The 22,351-nt window shown below is 37.8% G+C and overlaps 1 pseudogene; it reads left to right on the forward strand.

The window, feature by feature from the left end:
- The first annotated feature begins 311 nt into the window (after positions 1 to 311).
- Smarce1-ps2 (SWI/SNF related, matrix associated, actin dependent regulator of chromatin, subfamily e, member 1, pseudogene 2) lies at positions 312 to 11,283 on the forward strand (annotated as a pseudogene).
- The last annotated feature ends 11,068 nt before the right edge of the window (positions 11,284 to 22,351 follow it).

A 22,351-nucleotide genomic window follows, 5' to 3' on the forward strand; every position in this document is an offset into this window, starting at 1 on the left:
TTAACTATGCTGTCTGTATTAATGCCTATAATTCAGGTTTGTTGAATAAATAATCATAGTATATACATGTTTATGCCACTTTGAAGATAGAATATGGGTATAAAAGTGAACACACAGGCCTTTATCTTTATGAGTTTGCAGTGGTAGTGTGGTTGAGCGAACTTTTAGGGCATAAATTCCTTGCCACTAAAAGAAGAAATGAAAACACTGCAGATATAAATAATGTACTGCTAATGGGCTAGTTAATGAAGGTAAGAATTACTGTGAGAAAAAGTAGAACATTCCAGAATAAAATCCTGGATGATGGAAAAATGAGCAGGACTCTTACAATAAGAGGTAAAGAAATATAGAAGACAAAAAAAACAAAACAAAACAAAACCAAACCAAAGAAATGTAATGATTTGATCTGAATATTACTTTTAACTTAAAAACATATTTTTTATTTACTTCCTGACTTCCTGACTTCCTGACTTACTTACTTGCTAACGCATTCAGGGATGTCTCAATAGAACATGTGTTCATGTGTATATAGAGGGAGACAAAGAACAACATATGGGAGTCTCTTCAGTCTTCCACTGCTTAAGTTCTAAGACTCAGTGGAGAGCATCATTGCCTGCTAAACTATCCTATTGGCTTACTGGTGCTTATTTCCTTTTTTCTGGGGTGCGGAAAGTGGTAGGGTGTTGTTGTTAGGAAATAGACACACAGTCTCTTTAATATTAGACAACTACTGTACAAATGTGCTACTTCCCATCCCTGAATAGAATTTTCAATATGCTTAATTTCCAGGCAAAGTGATTTTATGCCTTTTGAGGAGTTGGAAAGAAAAATGCTATAATGTACAATGGTTTTCAGTTTGGTATATTTCAATGAGTGTTTTATTGGAAATATTTTGTTTCCATAGCATGTGTTCCTTTTCAGAACAGTCTAAACCAAACAGAGAAGACACCTTCAATGCAATTTTACTAATTCATGGGATAAGAATTCCCATACTAATCTACGTAAAGAAACCTTATTTGCTGTGCAGTGGACCTGTGGGAACACGTGGCACATCTTTTAATCCTCTATAAATTTCCACCAACTAGAGTAGGAGAGCTATGGAAATTCGTAAGATTACAGGTTTCCTTGGGAATTCTATCCTTCAGTTAGTGAATTCCTGACCCCACTCTATGGATGCCATAGAACACTAGATTCGGAGTGAAAGCAAACTCTTCAGTAGCTTTTCACTGCTTTATTTCAAAGCCTAGAACAAGCACTAGGAATTTTTTTTGATGTATTGCTGGTTTTTTTTTGTAATTTACTAAAATGCTACTGTAAATATAATGTTTTATTATGTGCAGCCTGCCAGCTTATTGTAAAATCTTTATTTCAAATTTGTTTGTTTCTTTTTTACAGTCCTTATTTTAGTCCATTCCTGGTCCACACTCCGACTGTTCCATATCTCATACCTCCTCCCTGACCCCCCACCCCTGTCTCCATGAGGATGTACAGACCCCAGTAACCACACAAGACCTCTAAACTCTGTGAGGCCTCCAGTCTCTTGAGGTTAGGTGCATCTTCATTGACTGAACCCAGACCCAGGAATTCTCTGATGTATATGTGTTGGGGACCTCATATCAGCTGGTTTATGCTGCCTGGTTGGTGATCTAGTGTCTGAGAGAACTCGGGGGATTCAGGTTAGTAAAGACTGCTAGTCCTCTTACAGGGTTGCCCTCATCCTCACCTTCTTCCAGCTTTTCCCTAATACAACCACAGTGGTCAGCAGCTTCTGTTCACTGGTTAGGTGCATATATCTGCATCTGACTCTTTCAGGTAATTGTTGGGTCTTTTGGAAGACCGTCATAATAGTCATAATAGGTCCCTCTTTGTGAGTTCTTGATAGTTTCAGTAACGGTGTCAGGCCTAGCGGCCTCCCCTTGACCTGGATCCTCTTTGGGTCTTTCACTTTTCCATTTCTATCACTGCATTTCTTGCAGATACGAACATGTCCTGTCCTTCTGTTGGAGGTGGACTCTACAAGTTCCCTCTCCCCACTGCAGTGTCTTTAATCTAGGGTTCCCCCAACCCCTTTGAGTCCTGAGAGCTTCTCACCTCCAACATCTCTGGTACATTCTGAAGGGTCCTCCAAACCTCTTACCTCCTGAGGTTGACTGTTTCCATTCTTTCTGCTGGCCTTCAGGGTTTCAGTCCTTTTCCCCTACCCAATAACAGATCATGTTCCCCCTTTCTCCCCATCCCCTTTCCCTCCCAGGTCCCTCCTTCCATCACGTGTTGTGGTTGCTTTCTTATTTTCTTATTTGCTTTTGATGTGGTACAAATATCTCAAGGACTCCAAATGTGGCTGACAATCTTTATTTTAGAAACTACTCTCCACTGTGCTGATTCACCCTGAATGGTGACCAGGCCCAAAGACTAAGCATTATACAGATAGGATTTAGAACACAGAGTCATATGCATGGGGAAAGGGTAGTAGACTTTGGGTTCAGAATTAAAAGGTGAAAAACTATTCTCTGTGTGAAAGGAATCAATTGCGATGTCTTCCCTGACCGAGATTGAATAGGTGTGTCCTACTGCCTGAAAGAGAATGTAATTCACCGTTGCTATTGTGCCCGATGAAAACATATGTGGGCTGATCAATAGATAGACAACTTGATACATGATTCGAGGGCATGGTTGGGAATTCTTCACAATTAAAACTACCATTCGCAGGTTTACAAAGTACGAGATGGTTGCACTGCTGCAAATATTTCATGTCCGTGTGAAGATGCATGTTATAAGCATTTCAATCTACTAGGATTATGTGTGTAGTTTAAATGATTTTCTGACAAACTTTGACAGACCCAAAAGAGATGGCATGCAAAATTGCCTGAGTAGCAGCAAAATGGTATATATATATATATATATATATATATATATATATATATATATATATATACACAAAATCCCCACATGTATAAATAAAGAAAAGCATTTTAGTAATTTAAATGTGTTTTCTGGCTTACAATGTAGCAGAAAATTGTAACATAATTTTGAAGTACCCCCACATATACCTTGTTTAAATAATTTTAAATACCATTTTAGTTATCCATGGTATAAGAATTAAAATGTAAGCATATAAAAATTCCCAGTTATGTCAAAATTGTTAAAAATAAGAACCTAGTGCCTTAAGTGATGGCTTATGTCTACAGTAAATAGAAAACCAAGGTCCCTAAGACTGCAGAACCTGCTCTACATAATGACTTTCACGGCAGCGTGATGCAGAGTTTGGAAAACAAGCCCTTTAATGGTTGTCTAAGTTATTTACTGATGAAGAGAAAAAAGAGGGTGTTTAATAGTTACAGAATTTTGGTACCTCTCATAAGCCATAATTTGAGAGAGCAGGGTCTCTGGAAAACAAATGTCACCAAAGTCATCCTGGGCCAGTGTCTTCTGGATTGTTCTTGCAAACTCCAAGAATAAAATTTAGTGGCATCAACAGGGTTAGTTGTTAGAGAGGATTTCTTCTTTCTCTCTTTTTTTTTTCTCTTTTTTTTCAGAGCTGGGGGCCGAACCCAGGGCCTTGTGCTTGCTAGGCAAGCGCTCTACCACTGAGCTAAATCCCAACCCCTGAGAGGATTTCTTCTTGTTGTTGTTGTTGTTGTTGTTGCTTTCATAGATTAGAGTTTAAGAGAAAGGAAACAAGCAAGTCCGAGATGAGTTGATCATTGTGCTGCTGATCTAGACACTTTTTATTATGACTCATAGCAACAACTTATGTACACTGTAAGTGAAGCAGTGTATAGGGTCGCCTGATTGATTTTAATGATCACTTCAAAATGTACACAAATGTCAAAAACTTTATGTCTTGAATGTGCATAGTTTTGTCAGTTATACCCAACTAAATCTAGGATAATTTAATTTTTTTCAACTGTGAACTAAGTACAAGAAGATTTGAAGATCTAAACCAGGATTGAGTGCTGGTTTAAGTAGCCTAGCACACAGCCATTAAGCATTAGTATTTCTGCTCACCCCCTTCTGTGCATTCCATTGGCATTGAGTGATGATAAATCACTATCACTGTTCCCTTTGTTATTTATAAAATGGAATTAGATTAAGCTATTTTCCCCAGTGGAAACTCTAATTGCAGTGCACTTTTTATGACCTGAGTACTATGGGTTTTTCCTTGATTGAAGACTTCAAGCAGTCTGATTTCATCAGCTATTGAAGCTGTGTGTTCAGATTGCTACAGCTATTAGATCATAAAATAATCATCTGTTGTTTATCAGAGTGCAAATCTTCATTCAGGATTTATAAAAGGCTCTTATACAGAGCTATAGATTGCTCTTATTCTATTCATTCTGCATACATTATGAAAAACCATTGTATAATACCTGAGAAGTACAATTTCATTTTTCCAAAGTAAGTTAAATGCAAAGTAAGAATGCATTAACTTCTCTATATGCAAGAGACGTCTTTATTTTCTATAAAAGGAACTCACAACAGGCATGAAATTTTTGACAGTTGATTGAAATTTTATGCCAGTTCATATTTTAAGGATGTTTAGACTAGGTGAAGTGGACAGGAGAAAGAAGATTTTCACTAGAAGTAGAATGTGGCAATTTAGTCTGTAGGTTAGAGCAACAGGATAGAGCAATATTTAAAGTGAGCTGAAGAAATAAAAATCCATTCTGATTTACTCAAGTATGTTTTCAGGTTGTTTAAAAGTTATTTTCTATCACTCATAAAAAGTACATTTTAAGCTTTTACAATATAATTTTTTAAATATGATGTATACATGAATATAAGTTTTGAGTATTCTGTGTCTTTCTTTATATATCTTGTACCAATGTAATTAAGATAAATATGCATATATATGTATATATACACATATAAACACATATATGTATACATTTATTCCCATATATTATGACAATTATTAAATAGTGAGTAAGTGTAACATGTTTACCTAGGCAAATAATGGAAATTTGTAGCATTTGGAACCATATGATCTCTGTTTTAATAACTATCACAAACGAAGCCTGTGTAGTCATTTTTGTTTGTTTCCTCTCCATCATTGCTCCTATGTCTTTTTTATTATTATTCATATTTTTCCCAGAGTATCATTGTCCTAAATACTAAGGGTCTAGGGATAAAGTACAGTGGGAAACAATTGCCAAACTATACATTATTGATTAATATATTGCTATATTTTAGACCTTTAATATCCAGGAAGAAATAATTATATCTTAGCCTCTAGATGGGTGCCATTATTTCCAATAAGTGTTAGAGACTCAAAAGGTAGGTCCAGGCATGAAGTAATTAGAAAAGTGTGTGTGCCATCCATGCAATGTGGGACACTCCTTTCTTTTTCTTTTCTTCTCTTTTGCTTTCTTGTAAGAAAGTAAGCAGTTTTGTTCCTCTACCATCCAAAGAAACAAGACCTACTAACCAGTTATGAGTCAGACCTTCTAAGATGTAATAATTAAAACACATTTTACTTCATTATTAAGCATCTCTGATTTTTCTTGTTTTAGTCATAGAAAGTAAACTAACAAAGATATAGGACCAGTACTAATAAATCTAAACCAAATTCCAACTCTATCCCTTTGAGGAAAATTCCACCCAATATTTCCATTGAAATGTCAGTTTGACAGCTAAAATAGAAAAACATTTCATACTCAAAATGATCTGTCTCTCATATATACACTATCCCTGTATTTGTCTGGTTCATGAGTGTCCTGCTTCTGCCCACTGATAATCTTGGACACATAGGAACCTTGTTTCCTTCTTGCATTTCTCCTGCATATCCACCCTCCAATGTCTCACTGCATTAATTGTTTGACTCTGTACTCCCTATATCCTTGACTGGCTCATTTGTTTTCATACCCCTCCCCCATTACTATTTGAGCTTAAAAACCAAGATTTTATTCCTATTTAGTATTTTTTGCATGGTTATCCATTTTACCAAGCATAACATAAACAGAACATTCTTTGAAATGTAAATATATGTTAAATATCCCAACAGCCCTTTCTAGGCATAGCCTTAAAATGCTTACCTTAGAGAACACAAGTGCAATTCTATTTGACATATAGCTATTATTTCCCTCTTTTCTCTTTACTTTTGAAGTACAAGCTATCATTGAACTCATGAGCCCCCTGGCTCAAATTCTCTAGAGCTGGGATGCAGCATTTTGTGGCCTCATTTCTTAATTCTCCTTTATCATTTGCACTGCAATATGCACCTGTCCGTCTCATGCCCTCTGGCATGACAAACTTCTTTCTCAGCTGGATGTATGTCCTTTTCATTTATCATCTAAACTTTGAATTTCTTTCTCAGTGTGGAATGTAAGTATTCCATCAACAATGACTCACTCTGATCCAGGCTGACAGTCCTTATCCTGGCTTCTTTCCTGATGACACAGAAGAGCATGAAATCACTGGACCCTGCAGACTTTACACTATTTTGTAAACATTAATACATTGTCTTTCTCCTTATAGCCAAATCTGTCTTTAAATTTGAGAGATCTAAAATAGGATAGGGTATGACAGAAAATAAGTATCATAAAACAAATGCTATGCCAGGTATATAAATTGTCTTACAAGTCAGATTATAAAAGAACAAAAATGTGTCACAAAGAAGCCAACAATTTGCTCAAAGTCACGTTGGAAATAGTTAGATAATTTAACAAATTAGGTTTTCTTTGGGATGATTCTTTAAAATTACTTTTTACATTTGTAAATAAAGCATTAAAACTAACTTTTCCAAGTTGGGACAAACAATCATTTGCACAAAGAACAGGGTCTATAAGTTCACACAATCACATCCTAAAATTCTCTTTGCAAATCTTTCAGATGCATGCTCTTCAGGCATTCAAAGAAATCCAAAACATTACAATGAAGAAGATTAAGAAATCCAGACATGTGCAATAATATAATATTCTTGGTCAAATGAATAAAGTATGTTCCATATCATAACCATGTACATTCATCCAAATATGTAATCAAATATGTTTATTAATTAAGAGCTACGCTTTGGTGACTTGTGAACTTGGTACTACATTCAAATGTCTATAGACGGTCGATATGGATGAGAACTAACTGCTGAGTTTCCAATAAAGTTATAGAATTTCCCAGAAAAAAATTAAATAAAGCTAAAACCTACAACTATAAACCAATTAAAACTGACACATATAAGTACTTATGGCTTTAACTCCTCAAAAAAAGCATGTTATTTTACCTTGTTCTTCTATATTAAGATATTTTACATTTGTATGTCTTGTGATTTTTTTAAAAATGTTATCACTGTAAGCATTTACTACAAAACCTGTAAAATCCTCACATCTTTAAAAATAATCTTATTGTATATTTGTTTTCCCTTTTGGATTTAATGTTGTAATAAAATTGGGACAGACTGTTCTATACATATTTTTCAAATGCACAGTGTTGTAATTAAGATTGGTGTTCAGGTATTTGCTGCTTCTCTAGAGTTATGATGCTAGGATAAATCAGTATTTGTGTAAAGCATGATGATAATGTTTATTTAAAGCGTTTGTGCACTCATTGTATCAAGGGTGATGCTATAAACATCTTTGCTTTCATACTCTGTCTTCATTATGAGCATAATTGTTTTGATAGATAAGAAGGTTTTCATTTTTCATTCTTTAATTTCTATATCTAACAGCTATAAAGTAAATTCTTTGTCATTTAAGATTTCAGGGGTTTTGTTAGTTAAAGAAGTGGCCTTACTTTCTATGTTCTTTTAAAAATGATGTGAGGCTATGCTGGTTACATTTCATATTATATTCATATTCATTGTCATATGCATGAATAATGCATTTTTACTCATTTAGAAATGTTCTAATACCACAATCTGGCTGATGTATTGTGTGGTGGTACAGGCTTAAATATATTCATTAAGGTACAATTTTTCTTTCAGTAAAGATTTAGAATGGTTATGTATCAGTAGTTAATATTCTTTAATTTCATTAATTTTTAAAATATACCACAATCATTGTTTGTGTAGACACATGTAATGGTATTAATCATTTTCTGGAATACTTTGCATTAGATTTTACGGAATATAATAGATATTTTCTTAGTATATCTATTTTATCAGTAGAATGTAATTTTATACAAAATATTATTAATATATAAGAATGTAACTATAAAATATACTTTAAAGGAATATAGCACAATATTTATATAAGCCAAGAAAGTCAAAGCTAAGTTTGATGTATTCAAACACATGTAAGAAAATATATGCTAAAAAGCAATTTCCTCTACCACCATTGATTAATCAAAACCTTAATGCTCTGAGAGCAAAGGATGCAACCTCAACAGAGAGATTACATCCTTGTGGAACAAGACAAGCATTTTTAAAATAGTGAGGGATCTCTAAATTTCGAGTGGATTCAGAGGGTACTGGGAAGAAAACAACCCAATAAGTGCATGCAGATCCTTGGCACTGCTTCCCAGGGTTGTTTGTTTGTTTGTTTGTTTGTTTGTTTGTTTGGTTGGTTGGTTGGTTGGTTGGCTTCTTGGTTTAGGTAGATATGGCTATACTAATTAATTTCCTGCGTTTAAATTCAGCAGATTTTTAAGTGACCTTCCCATCCAAATCAATAAGTCAGCAATCCTACAGGCAACCCTCATTTTCTAAATATCAAGGAGAAGTATTAGGTATGAGATGCCTTTGCTCTAAATTTCCACATTGGTGACTGAACACTGTTAAACTAGGTGTATAGGTTCTTCTTTTGTTCTTAGAATGAAGAAATCTGGATAAGGAGGGGCAAGAACAACTTTGACATTCCAAAAACTTTCCAACCTCATATGCCACAGTTCTCAAACTACATATAATGACATGCATGATGGCAGGAAACATATTCTTTCATATTTACTGCTCATGATAATAAACTTGATGGTTTAGAAATTGAAAAGAGAGAGAGAGAGAGAGAGAGAGAGAGAGAGAGAGAGAGAGAGAGAACAGAGGGTATACATAGTAACCAGCTACCCAATTATCAAAGAATCACTGCATGATCTTTTCTGAAAGTAGAACAGTCTTGTTAGGAAGGAAATGCTCATGTATTTTCTATGCTTAAAATAGTTTATTATCCAGTGCTCTTGGATAAAATATAAAATATGTCTGGCAGAAGTCATACATGCTTTAATCCCAGCACTTGTGAAACAGTTGGAGGGATATCTCTGTGAGTTCAAGGCCATGCATGTTTGCAGAGTGAGTTACAGGACAGCCAGCACTGTCACACAGAGAAACCCTGTCTAGAAAAAACAATAAACAAACAAAGCCATGAGTCTTCTAAAATATAAGTAAATAAATAATCTATCAGTGGTGGCACGTGTTTTTATCTCTAGCACATGGGGGGTGGGCAAAGGCAGGCAGAACACCCAGTTTGAGGCCAGTCTGGTCTACAGAATTAGTTCCAGAATAGGCAAGACTAAAATTGGAAACCCAGTCTCAAAATCAAACAAACCAAACTAACAAACAAAAACATAACAAGTAAATCCCAAAGAAACAAAATACGCCATTAATTACTGTTGTTATAGCTGCAGAATATGAAAGACAAATATGAAGTATTTTCCTGAATTTTAAAATCTGTTCCTGATTATAAATTATATATATATATATACTTCAATATCAATATATTGCAACAGAAATATACAATGATTCTTCTTTTGTTTTGGTTTAAAATGATTCATGAATCATAAATCCATAAATACTTTGGACACAACATCCCATCCTTTGTCTCTCTCTCTCTCTCTCTCTCTCTCTCTCTCTCTCTCTCTCTCTGCTTATTAATCACAATATGAGCAACTTTGCTTTTTCACTCAAAACAATAATAGAGATGAAGATGGATATGTTGAAAAATTCTCAGCTGAAATACAAATTACCAGAAACTACATTGAAAATATCCCAAAACCTGGAAAAATCTCAAAGGAGAAATACATTTGTACAGGTAATATCTTACAAAATTTACATGCAGGAGGTCTGAAAATGTAAATAGACAAATTGTAAGTGTACTGAAGCAGTAATCATGGCTTCAAACGAGAAAAGCTGAGGTATACATGGATTATCTGATTAATATACAAACATTTTAAGGAAGACATAATGTCAACATTTTTCAATCTGTTTTACACAGTAGTAAAGGAAGGAACACTAATCAAATCATTAACTATGGCCAATATTACCCCGATGTCTTACTATATGCAGACATAATAAAATAAAAATTATAGATCAAACAGATATGAGATCTTATAAAGTACTGCGAACATAATTTTAAAACACAGTAAGAAGATAATACACACTGATCAAGTTAGAGGTGCAAGGCAATCACAGAACAAAGAGAGGCCTTCTTGACCCCTAATATTTCAAATTCATTCTTAAGGATCTGAGAGTTTAATCTTCCAAAGTATCAAAAAGACCATCTTATTCCCCACCACCTACCCCAGCTCCTGTAACACAAAAGCCCAGCACACCAATGTTTGTGGGATAAAATCCATAAAGTCACCTGACCTACAACAACTACAGGCTGGAAGGGAAACCAGGCACCAACAGCCTGGTCTCAGTGTCCTCAGACTTTACAATTCCAATGCCTCCAAAGCCAGCAGAGAAGCTGCTAAAGCCCTCCATGAGGTACAGCATAGAGGTTTGGGACCAAGTAAAGGCTTCCAACCCTGACCTACAGTTGTGAAAGATTAACAAGAATATTGGTGGCATGTGGTGAGACCTCATGGATGAAACAAGAATATTTAAATAAATATAATGCAAAAAAGATAGAGGACAATGAATATGTGAAGGCCTGTCATAGTCAACCTACATACCTAATGTACATCAATTTATAAAGTCATGCAGAAGCCACATTAGAGGAGGAAGGTACACAGAGAAAGTCTCATGTGGAGAAAGGAGAACATCAAACGAGCATTAGGCCTTCTGAGCATCCAGATCATCATGATGGAGCTTTTCAATGGAACAACAGCCACAACCCATTTCCAGAGAAATCACCACCTCATCAGTGAGATCCTCAGTGAGAGTGTGGTACCTCATGTGCAGTTGGTTGTCACAACAGCTAGAATGCAGATCCACAATCAGCAGGTTCTTTAATGGTTCAGCAGCCAAAACTAGAAGCCAAGCTTCTTCAGACAGAGGAACTACACCAGGAAAAAAAGAGGAAATTTCTGAAAAGCACAGACCCCTTCAACAATGAACTTAAAAGTTTATGTGATCTGAAGGTGGAAGTATATCACACACACACACACATCATTCCACATCTAGCAATAAAAATAACAGGAAACAACAATCATTGGTCCTAAGTATCTCTCAACATCAATAGACTCAACAGCTCAATAAAAAGCCACAGGCTTAAAGAATGGATAAGTAAGCAGAACCCAGTATTTGCTGCATACAAGAAATATACCTCAGTGTCAAAGACAAAAACTATGTCAGAGTAAAACACTGGAAAAAAAATTCTCCAAGCAAATGGTCCCAAGAACCAAGCTGGAAGAGCTATTTAAATATCCAATAAAATAGATTTATAATCAAACATTTTCAAAGAAGATACTGATCAAAGGAAAATTCAACGAGATAAACTCTCAATTCTGAGGATCTATGCCCCAATTGAAAGGGAACCCACATTTGTAAAAGAAACACTACTAAAGCTCAAAATGCATATTGAACTTCAAACTATGAGAGTGGCAGACTCTGGGCTGGAGAGATGGCTCAGCGGTTAAGAGCACTGACTGCTCTTCCAGAAGTCCTGAGTTTGGTTCCCAGCAACCACATGGTAGCTCACAACGAGTTGTGGTAGAGTCTGATGTCCTCTTCTGGTATGCCTGAGGACAGCTACAGTATACTCGTATAAATAAAATAAATAAATCTTAAAAAAAAAAAAAACAAAAGAGTGGGAGACTTCACCACTCCACTTTCTCCAATGGGCAGACCATGAAAACAGAAACCACACAAACACACACAGAAAGTAACAGAAGTTGTGTAACAAATGGATTTAACACATAGGTACAGGTCATTTCACCATATAAAAAAAGTAGGTCTTCCTGGTTGCTGCCGCCGCAGGTCTTCCTGGTTGCTGCCGCCAAAGAGAGCCCTTGGGCAGCACCCCGCGAGCAAACCTGAGCCTCGGGACCACAGGTAAGACCAACTTGTCTGCTGCAAGAGAGCTGCCAGGTGAGATCGGGACACACAGAGGCAGAGTTCATCTAGGACCGGGCACGTCCTGTGTTTGCTGGAGGTCCCACGCCCACGGATCCTGGCCCGCAGCAGCTCTCTGCTCCCAGACCCCGTGGGAAAGAGACCTCACCGACTGGTCAGGTGGGCACTCCTGAGGCTGCAGAGCGGGAGAGACCACCAACACTGCCCACCCCTGCCCACATCCCTGGCCCAAGAGGAAACTGTATAAGGCCTCTAGGCTCCCGTGGGGGAGGGCCCAGGAGCGGCAGGACCCCTGCCTGAGACACCGCCGGAACCTGAAGGAAACAGACCAGATAAACAGTTCTCTGTACCCAAATCCCTTGGGAGGGTGAGCTAAACCTTCAGAGAGGCAGACAAGCCTGGGAAACCAGAAGAGACTGCTCTCTGTGCACACATCTCGGACGCCAGAGGAAAACACCAAAGGCCATCTGGAACCCTGGTGCACTGAAGCTCCCAGAAGGGGCGACACAGGTCTTCCTGGATGCTGCCGCTACAGAGAGCCCGTGGGCAGCACCCCACGAGCGAACTTGAGCCTCGGGACCACAGGTAAGACCAACTTTTCTGCTGCAAGAAAGCTGCCTGGTGACCTCAAGACACAGGCCCACAGGAACAGCTGAAGAACAGTAGAGAGGAAAAACTACACACCCGAAAGCAGAACACTCTGTCCCCATAACTGACTGAAAGAGAGGAAAACAGGTCTACAGCACTCCTGACACACAGGCTTATAGGACAGTCTAGCCACGGTCAGAAATAGCAGAACAAAGTAACACTAGAGATAATCTGATGGCAAGAGGCAAGCGCAGGAACCCAAGCAACAGAAACCAAGACTACATGGCATCATTGGAGCCCAATTCTCCCACCAAAACAAACATGGAATATCCAAACACACCAGAAAAGCAAGATTTAGTTTCAAAATCATATTTGATCATGATGCTGGAGGACTTCAAGAAAGACGTGAAGAACTCCCTTAGAGAACAAGTAGAAGCCTACAGAGAGGAATCGCAAAAATCCCTGAAAGAATTCCAGGAAAACACAATCAAACAGTTGAAGGAATTAAAAATGGAAATAGAAGCAATCAAGAAAGAACACATGGAAACAACCCTGGATATAGAAAACCAAAGGAAGAGACAAGGAGCCGTAGATACAAGCATCGCCAACAGAATACAAGAGATGGAAGAGAGAATCTCAGGAGCAGAAGATTCCATAGAAATCATTGACTCAACTGTCAAAGATAATGTAAAGCGGAAAAAGCTACTGGTCCAAAACATACAGGAAATCCAGGACTCAATGAGAAGATCAAACCTAAGGGTAATAGGTATAGAAGAGAGTGAAGACTCCCAGCTCAAAGGACCAGTAAATATCTTCAACAAAATCATAAAAGAAAACTTCCCTATCCTAAAAAAAGAGACACCCATAAGCATACAAGAAGCCTACAGAACTCCAAATAGATTGGACCAGAAAAGAAACACCTCCCATCACATAATAGTCAAAACACCAAACGCACAAAATAAAGAAAGAATATTAAAAGCAGTAAGGGAAAAGGGTCAAGTAACATATAAAGGCAGACCTATTAGAATCACACCAGACTTCTCGCCAGAAACTATGAAGGCCAGAAGATCCTGGACTGATGTCATACAGACCCTAAGAGAACACAAATGGCAGCCCAGGTTACTGTATCCAGCAAAACTCTCAATTAACATAGATGGAGAAACCAAGATATTCCATGACAAAACCAAATTTACACAATATCTTTCTACAAATCCAGCACTACAAAGGATAATAAATGGTAAAGCCCAACATAAGGAGGCAAGCTATACCCTAGAAGAAGCAAGAAACTAATCGTCTTGGCAACAAAACAAAGAGAATGAAAGCACACAAACATAACCTCACATCCAATTATGAATATAACAGGAAGCAATAATCACTATTCCTTAATATCTCTCAACATCAATGGCCTCAACTCCCCAATAAAAAGACATAGATTAACAAACTGGATACGCAACGAGGACCCTGCATTCTGCTGCAGATACCAGGTATCGAAGTTAAATCAGGATCAGATAAACCAGTTAAACAACCCCATAACTCCTAAGGAAATAGAAGCAGTCATTAAAGGTCTCCCAACCAAAAAGAGCCCAGGTCCAGATGGGTTTAGTGCAGAATTCTATCAAACCTTCATAGAAGACCTCATACCAATATTATCCAAACTATTCCACAAAATTGAAACAGATGGAGCACTACCGAATTCCTTCTACGAAGCCACAATTACTCTTATACCTAAACTACACAAAGACCCAACAAAGAAAGAGAACTTCAGACCAATTTCCCTTATGAATATCGACGCAAAAATACTCAATAAAATTCTGGCAAACCGAATCCAAGAGCACATCAAAACAATCATCCACCATGATCAAGTAGGCTTCATCCCAGGTATGCAGGGATGGTTTAATATACGGAAAACCATCAACGTGATCCATTATATAAACAAACTGAAAGAACAAAACCACATGATCATTTCATTAGACGCTGAGAAAGCATTTGACAAAATTCAACACCCCTTCATGATAAAAGTTCTGGAAAGAATAGGAATTCAAGGCCCATACCTGAACATAGTAAAAGCCATATACAGCAAACCAGTTGCTAACATTAAACTAAATGGAGAGAAACTTGAAGCAATCCCACTAAAATCAGGGACTAGACAAGGCTGCCCACTCTCTCCCTACTTATTCAATATAGTTCTTGAAGTTCTAGCCAGAGCAATCAGACAACAAAAGGAGGTCAAGTGGATACTGATCGGAAAAGAAGAAGTCAAAATATCACTATTTGCAGATGATATGATAGTATATTTAAGTGATCCCAAACGTTCCACCGAAGAACTACTAAAGCTGATAGACAACTTCAGCAAAGTGGCTGGGTATAAAATTAACTCAAATAAATCAGTTGCCTTCCTCTATACAAAAGAGAAACAAGCCGAGAAAGAAATTAGGGAAACGACACCCTTCATAATAGACCCAAATAATATAAAATACCTCGGTGTGACTTTAACCAAGCAAGTAAAAGATCTGTACAATAAGAACTTCAAGACACTGAAGAAGGAAATTGAAGAAGACCTCAGAAGATGGAAAGATCTCCCATGCTCATGGATTGGCAGGATTAATATAGTAAAAATGGCCATTTTACCAAAAGCAATCTACAGATTCAATGCAATCCCCATCAAAATACCAATCCAATTCTTCAAAGAGTTAGACAGAACAATTTGCAAATTCATCTGGAATAACAAAAAACCCAGGATAGCTAAAGCTATCCTCAACAATAAAAGGACTTCAGGGGGAATCACTATCCCTGAACTCAAGCAGTATTACAGAGCAATAGTGATAAAAACTGCATGGTATTGGTACAGAGACAGACAGATAGACCAATGGAATAGAATTGAAGACCCAGAAATGAACCCACACACCTATGGTCACTTGATTTTTGATAAAGGAGCCAAAACCATCCAATGGAAAAAAGATAGCATTTTCAGCAAATGGTGCTGGTTCAACTGGAGGTCAACATGTAGAAGAATGCAGATTGATCCATGCTTATCACCCTGTACAAAGCTTAAGTCGAAGTGGATCAAGGACCTCCACATCAAACCAGACACACTCAAACTAATAGAAGAAAAACTAGGGAAGCATCTGGAACACATGGGCACTGGAAAAAATTTCCTAAACAAAACACCAATGGCTTACGCTCTAAGATCAAGAATCGACAAATGGGATCTCATAAAACTGCAAAGCTTCTGTAAGGCAAAGGACACTGTGGTTAGGACAAAACGGCAACCAACAGATTGGAAAAGATCTTTACCAATCCTACAACAGATAGAGGCCTTATAGCCAAAATATACAAAGAACTCAAGAAGTTAGACCGCAGGGAAACAAATAACCCTATTAAAAATGGGGTTCAGAGCTAAACAAAGAATTCACAGCTGAGGAATGCCAAATGGCTGAGAAACACCTAAAGGAATGTTCAACATCGTTAGTCATAAGGGAAATGCAAATCAAAACAACCCTGAGATTTCACCTCACACCAGTGAGAATGGCTATGATCAAAAACTCAGGGGACAACAGATGCTGGCGAGGATGTGGAGAAAGAGGAACACTCCTCCATTGTTGGTGGGATTGCAAACTGGTACAACCATTCTGGAAATCAGTCTGGAGGATCCTCAGATAATTGGACATTGAACTGCCTGAGGATCCAGCTATACCTCTCTTGGGCATATACCCCAAAGATGCCCCAACATATAAAAAAGACACGTGCTCCACTATGTTCATTGCAGCCTTATTTATAATAGCCAGAAGCTGGAAAGAACCCAGATGCCCTTCAACAGAGGAATGGATACAGAAAATGTGGTACATCTACACAATGGAATATTACTCAGCTATCAAAAACAACGACTTTATGAAATTCGTAGGCAAATGGTTGGAACTGGAAAATATCATCCTGAGTGAGCTAACCCAATCACAGAAAGACATACATGGTATGCACTCATTGATAAGTGGCTATTAGCCCAAATGCTTGAATTACCCTAGATACCTAGAACAAATGAAACTCAAGACGGTTGATCAAAATGTGAATGCTTCACTCCTTCCTTAAAAGGGGAACAAGAATACCCTTGGCAGGGAATAGAGAGGCAAAGATTAAAACAGAGACTGAAGGAACACCCATTCAGAGCCTGCCCCACATGTGGCCCATACGTATACAGCCACCCAATTAGACAAGATGGATGAAGCAAAGAAGTGCAGACTGACAGGGGCCGGATGTAGATCGCTCCTGAGAGACACAGCCAGAATACAGCAAACACAGAGGCGAATGCCAGCAGCAAACCACTGAACTGAGAATAGGACCCCCGTTGAAGGAATCAGAGAAAGAACTGGAAGATCTTGAAGGGGCTTGAGACCCCATATGTACAACAATGCTAAGCAACCAGAGCTTCCAGGGACTAAGCCACTACCTAAAGACTATACATGGACTGACCCTGGACTCTGACCTCATAGGTAGCAATGAATATCCTAGTAAGAGCACCAGTGGAAGGAGAAGCACTGGGTCCTGCTAAGACTGAACCCCCAGTGAACTAGACTGGTGGGGGGAGGGCGACAATGGGGGGATGGTTGTGAGGGGAACACCCATAAGGAATGGGAGGGGGGAGGGTGATGTTTGCCCGGATACCGGGAAAGGGAATAACACTCGAAATGTATATAAGAAATACTCAAGTTGGGGTTGGGGATTTGGCTCAATGGTAGAGCGCTTGCCTAGGAAGCGCAAGGTCCTGAGTTCGGTCCCCAGCCCCGGGGGGGGGGGGGAAAGAAATTACACGTGGTGTGCTAAGAAATACTCAAGTTAATAAAAAAAGTATATATATATATATATATATATATGTATATATATATATATATTCTTTATACCACCAAATGCAAACATCTCCAAATTGACCATATGACCATATAATCAGACACAAAACAATCCTCAACAGATGCAAGAAGATTGAATTAATCCCATGCATTCTATTGAACCATTATAGATTAAGGCTGTTCTTCAATAACAACAAAAGCAACAGAAAGCCAACATAATCACAGAAGCTGAACATCTCTCTACTCAATGCTATCTTGGTCAAGAAAGAAATAAAGAAAGAAATTAAAGACTTTTGAGAATTTAACAAAAATAAAGGCACGGCATACACAAAGGTATGAGACACAATGAACGCAGTGTTAAGAGGAAAACTAACAGCTCTCAGTGCCTTCATGAAGAAATTAGACAGAATGAACATTAGCAGCTTAATGACACATCTGAAAGATCAAGACAAAAAGAAGCAAATACATCCAAGAGGAGTAGACTACAGGAAATAATCAATCTCAGGCTGAAATCAACCAAGTATAAATAAAGAAAACTATAAAAACTGAGGTACTGAGGTAAATAAAGAATTCTCAACTGAAGAATATCAAATGGACAAGAAGCACCTAAAGAAATGTTCAACAACCTTAGTCATCAGGGAAATGCAAATTAAAACAACCCTAAGATTCCACCTCACACCAGTCACAATGGCTAAGATCAAAAACACAGATGAAAGCAAAGGCTAACAAGAATATGGAGAAAGGGGAACACCCCTCCATTGTTGGTGGGATTGAAAGCTGGTACAACCACTTTGGAAATCAGTCTGGTCGTTCCTCAGAAAATTGGATATAGTACTACCTCAGGATCCAGCTATACCATTCATGCGCATATATGTAAAAGATGCTCCAACATATACAAGGACACATGTTCCACTATGTTCATAGCAGCCTTATTTATAAGAGCCAGAAGCTGGAAAGAACCCAGATGTTCTTCAACAGAGGAATGTATACAAAAAATATGGTATATTAACACAATGGAGTACTACTCAGGTATTAAAAACAATGACTTCATGAAATTCTCAGTCAAATGGATGGAAATGAGGTAACCCAGTCACAAAAGAAAACACATGGTATGCAGTCACTGATATGTGGATATTTGTCCAAAAGCATGGAAATATACAATTCATAAGCTATGTGAAGTCAAAGAAGAAGGGAGACCAAAATGCAATGCTTCAGTTCTTCTTAGAAGGGGTTATAAATTATTCAACAGAGGTAGAAGGTGGGAGGGACTTGGGAGGAAGATAATAAAAGTTCGAAATGGGGACAGGATCCAGTATCAAAGGAGACTGGGATGATATGCAGAGGGTCAGAAATCTGAATAGAGATATGTAGAAATGGGTGACAAAGAACTGGAGAGGTGGCCACCAGTAAGTCCCAGATGCCAGGAAAGCAAGAGGCTCCCAGGACCCTACAGGGATGATATTAGCTAAAATGTTGAACAAAGGGACAGGAGAACCTCTTAGTGACCATATCTAGAGGTAAGGCAAGGTTCTTGGTTTCGGTACAGGGCCACCCACCCTTCTCAAATTTTAACCCAGAATTGCTCATATCTAAAGGAAGTGCAGAGACAAAGAGTGGAGCAGAGACTGAAGGAAAGGAAATCCAGAGACTGCCCCTCCAGTGTATCCATCCCATATGCATCCAACAAACCCAGTAATTATTGCTAATGCCAAGAAATACTTGCTGACAAGGGTCTGACATGCATGTCTCCTGAGATGTTCTGCCAGAGGCTTATTGATACAGATGAGAATGCTTGCAGCTAAATCATTGGGTTGAGCACAGGGACCACAATGGTAGGGTTAGAGAAAGGACTGAAGGAGCTAAAGGGGTTTGGAACATTATAGAAAGAACAACAATATCAACCAACCAGCCCTGAGATCTCCTCATCCAAAAAACACACATGGAGGGACCCATGACTCCAGTCAAATATTTAGCAGAGGATGGCATTGTCTGGCATCAATAAGAAGAGAAGCCCTTGGACCTATGAAGGTTCAATTACCTGGTGCAAAGTAATGCCAGGCCAGTGAGGTGGGATTGGATGGGTGGGAGGGGGACAGTCCTCATAGAAGCAGGGGAAGGGGGCATGGGAGAGGAGGGATCTAAGAAAGGGGATATCATTTGAAATGTAATTGCATAAACTATCCAGTAAAAAAAAATCAACAAAATAGGATCTGGTTCATTGAATCAACAACATAGATAAACTCTTAGCTAAACTAACTATAGGGCACAGAGACAGATTCCACATTAACCAAATCAAAAAGAAAAGGAAGACATAATAGAAAATGAGGAAATTCAAAAAAAATCATCAGATCCTACTACAAAGCTTATACTCAACGAAACTAAAAAATCTAGACACATACCAGGTACCAAAGTTAAATCAGGATCAGATAAATAATCAAAACAGGCTCATAAACCCTAAGGAAATAGGAGCAGTTATTAAAACTATCCGAACCAAAAGAAGTCCAAGACCAGAAGAGTTTAATGCAAAATTCTATCAGACCTTCACAGAAGAGCTATCACCAATACGGTCCAAACAATTTCACAATATATAACAGAAGGAACATTACCCAATTCCTACTATGAAGCCTCAATTATGCTTATACCTAACACAACAAAGGAAGAGATCTTCAGACCAATTTCCTTTATGAATATCAATGCAAAAATATTCAATGTAATTCTACCAAACCAAATTCAATAACCTATCAAAATGATCATTTACCATGGTCTTCCCAGGGCTTCATTCCAGGGATGCAGGGACGATGGTTCAATATACAGAAAACTATCAATGTACTCCACTATATAAAAAAACTCAAAGAAAAATAAAAACACATGATCATCTTATTAGATGCTGAGAAAGAATTTGACAATACTCAACACCCTTTCATGCTAAAATACTAGGAAATATTATTCAATCAATGAACATACCTAAATAAAATAAAAGCAATACACAGCAAACAAATACCAAACATCAAATTAGATGGAGAAACACTTGAAGCATTCCCACTAAAGTCAGGGAAAAGAAAAGGTTGCCCACTTTCTATCTGTTCAAAATAGTACTCTATGTTCTAGCCAGAGTAACTGGACAACTAAAGGAGGTCAAACAGATATAAATTGGAAAGTAAGAAGTCAAGATAGCACTATTTGCAGATAATATGATAGTATATATAAGTGACACCAAAAATTCTACCAGAGAACTCCTACAGCTGATAACCAATTTCAGCAAAGTGACTGGATAAAAAATTAACTAAAAAATTAGTAGCATTCCTCTACACAAAGGATAAATGGGCTGAGAAAAAAATTAGGGAAACAACACCATTCACTATAAATACTAATAACAAAATACTGTGATGTGAACTGTAACCAAAGAAGAAAATATCTGTATGACAAGAACTTCAAGATTTTGAAGAAGGGAATTGAAGAAGACATCAGAAGATAGAAAGATCTCCCATGTTCATGGATTATCAGGATTAACAGTAAAATTGGCAGTGTTACAAAAAGTAATATACAGATTCAATGCAATATTTATCGAAATTCCATCTCAATACTTTTTTCTTCAATTTTTATTAATTGGGTCTTTCGTATTTACATTTCAAATATTATTCCCTTTCCCAGTTTCCTGTCCATCAGCCCCCAACCTCTTCCTCTCCCCTTCTATATGGGTATTCTCCTCACCATCCTTCCCCCATTGCCCCCTCCCCAACAATTTCCCACACTGGGGGTCCAACCTTGGCAGAAGAAGGGCTTCCCCTTCCACTGCTACATATGCAGTTGGAGCCCAGGTCCAGTCGATGTATAGTCTTTGGGTAATGGTTTAGTCCCTGGAAGCTCTGGTTCGTTGGCATGGTTGTTCTTATGGAGTCACAAGCCCCTTCAGCTCCTTCAGATATTTCTCTAATTGCTCCAGCGGAGGTTCTGTTTTTGTTCCAGTGGTTTGCTGCTGGCATTCACCTCTGTATTTGAATGTTCTGGCTGTGTTTTTCAAAAGAGATCTATATCTGCTTCCTGTCAACATGCACTTCTTAGCTTCACCCATCTTATCTAGTTTAGGTGGATATATATATATATATATATATATATATATATATATATATATATATATATATATATGGGGGGGCAAATGTGGAGCAGGCTTTGAATGGCTGTTCCTTCAGTTTTTGCTCCAAACTTTACCTCCCTATTCCCTCCTATGGGTATTTTTGTTGCCCTTTTAAAGAAGGAGTGAAGCATCCACATTTTGGTCATCCTTATTGAGTTTCATGTGGTCTGTGCATATTGGGTAATTTGAGCATTTGGGCTAATATCAGCTTATCAACGAGTGCTTACCATGTGTGTTTTTCTATGATTGGGTTACCACACTCAGGATGGTATTTTCTACATCCATCCATTTGCCTATGAATTTCATGAAGTCATTGTTTTTGATAGCTCAGTAGTATTCCATTTTGTTGGGCTTTGCCATTTATTTGTAGGGCTGTAGAAAGATATTATGTGAATTTGGTTTTGTCATGGGATATCTTGGTTTCTCCATCTATGTTAATTGATAGTTTTGCTGTATATATTAGCCTGGCTAGCATTTGTGTTCTCTTAGCGTCTGTGTTATATCTGTCCAGGATCTTCGGGCTTTCATAGTCTCTGGTGAGAAGTCTGGTATAATTCTGATAGATCTGCCTTTATATGTTACTTGACCTTTTTACCTTATTGCTTTTAATATTCTTTTTTTGTTTTGTTCATT

Source organism: Rattus norvegicus, chromosome 2, assembly GCF_036323735.1.
Source record: "Rattus norvegicus strain BN/NHsdMcwi chromosome 2, GRCr8, whole genome shotgun sequence".
In the NCBI taxonomy this organism is placed as follows: Eukaryota; Metazoa; Chordata; class Mammalia; order Rodentia; family Muridae; genus Rattus; species Rattus norvegicus.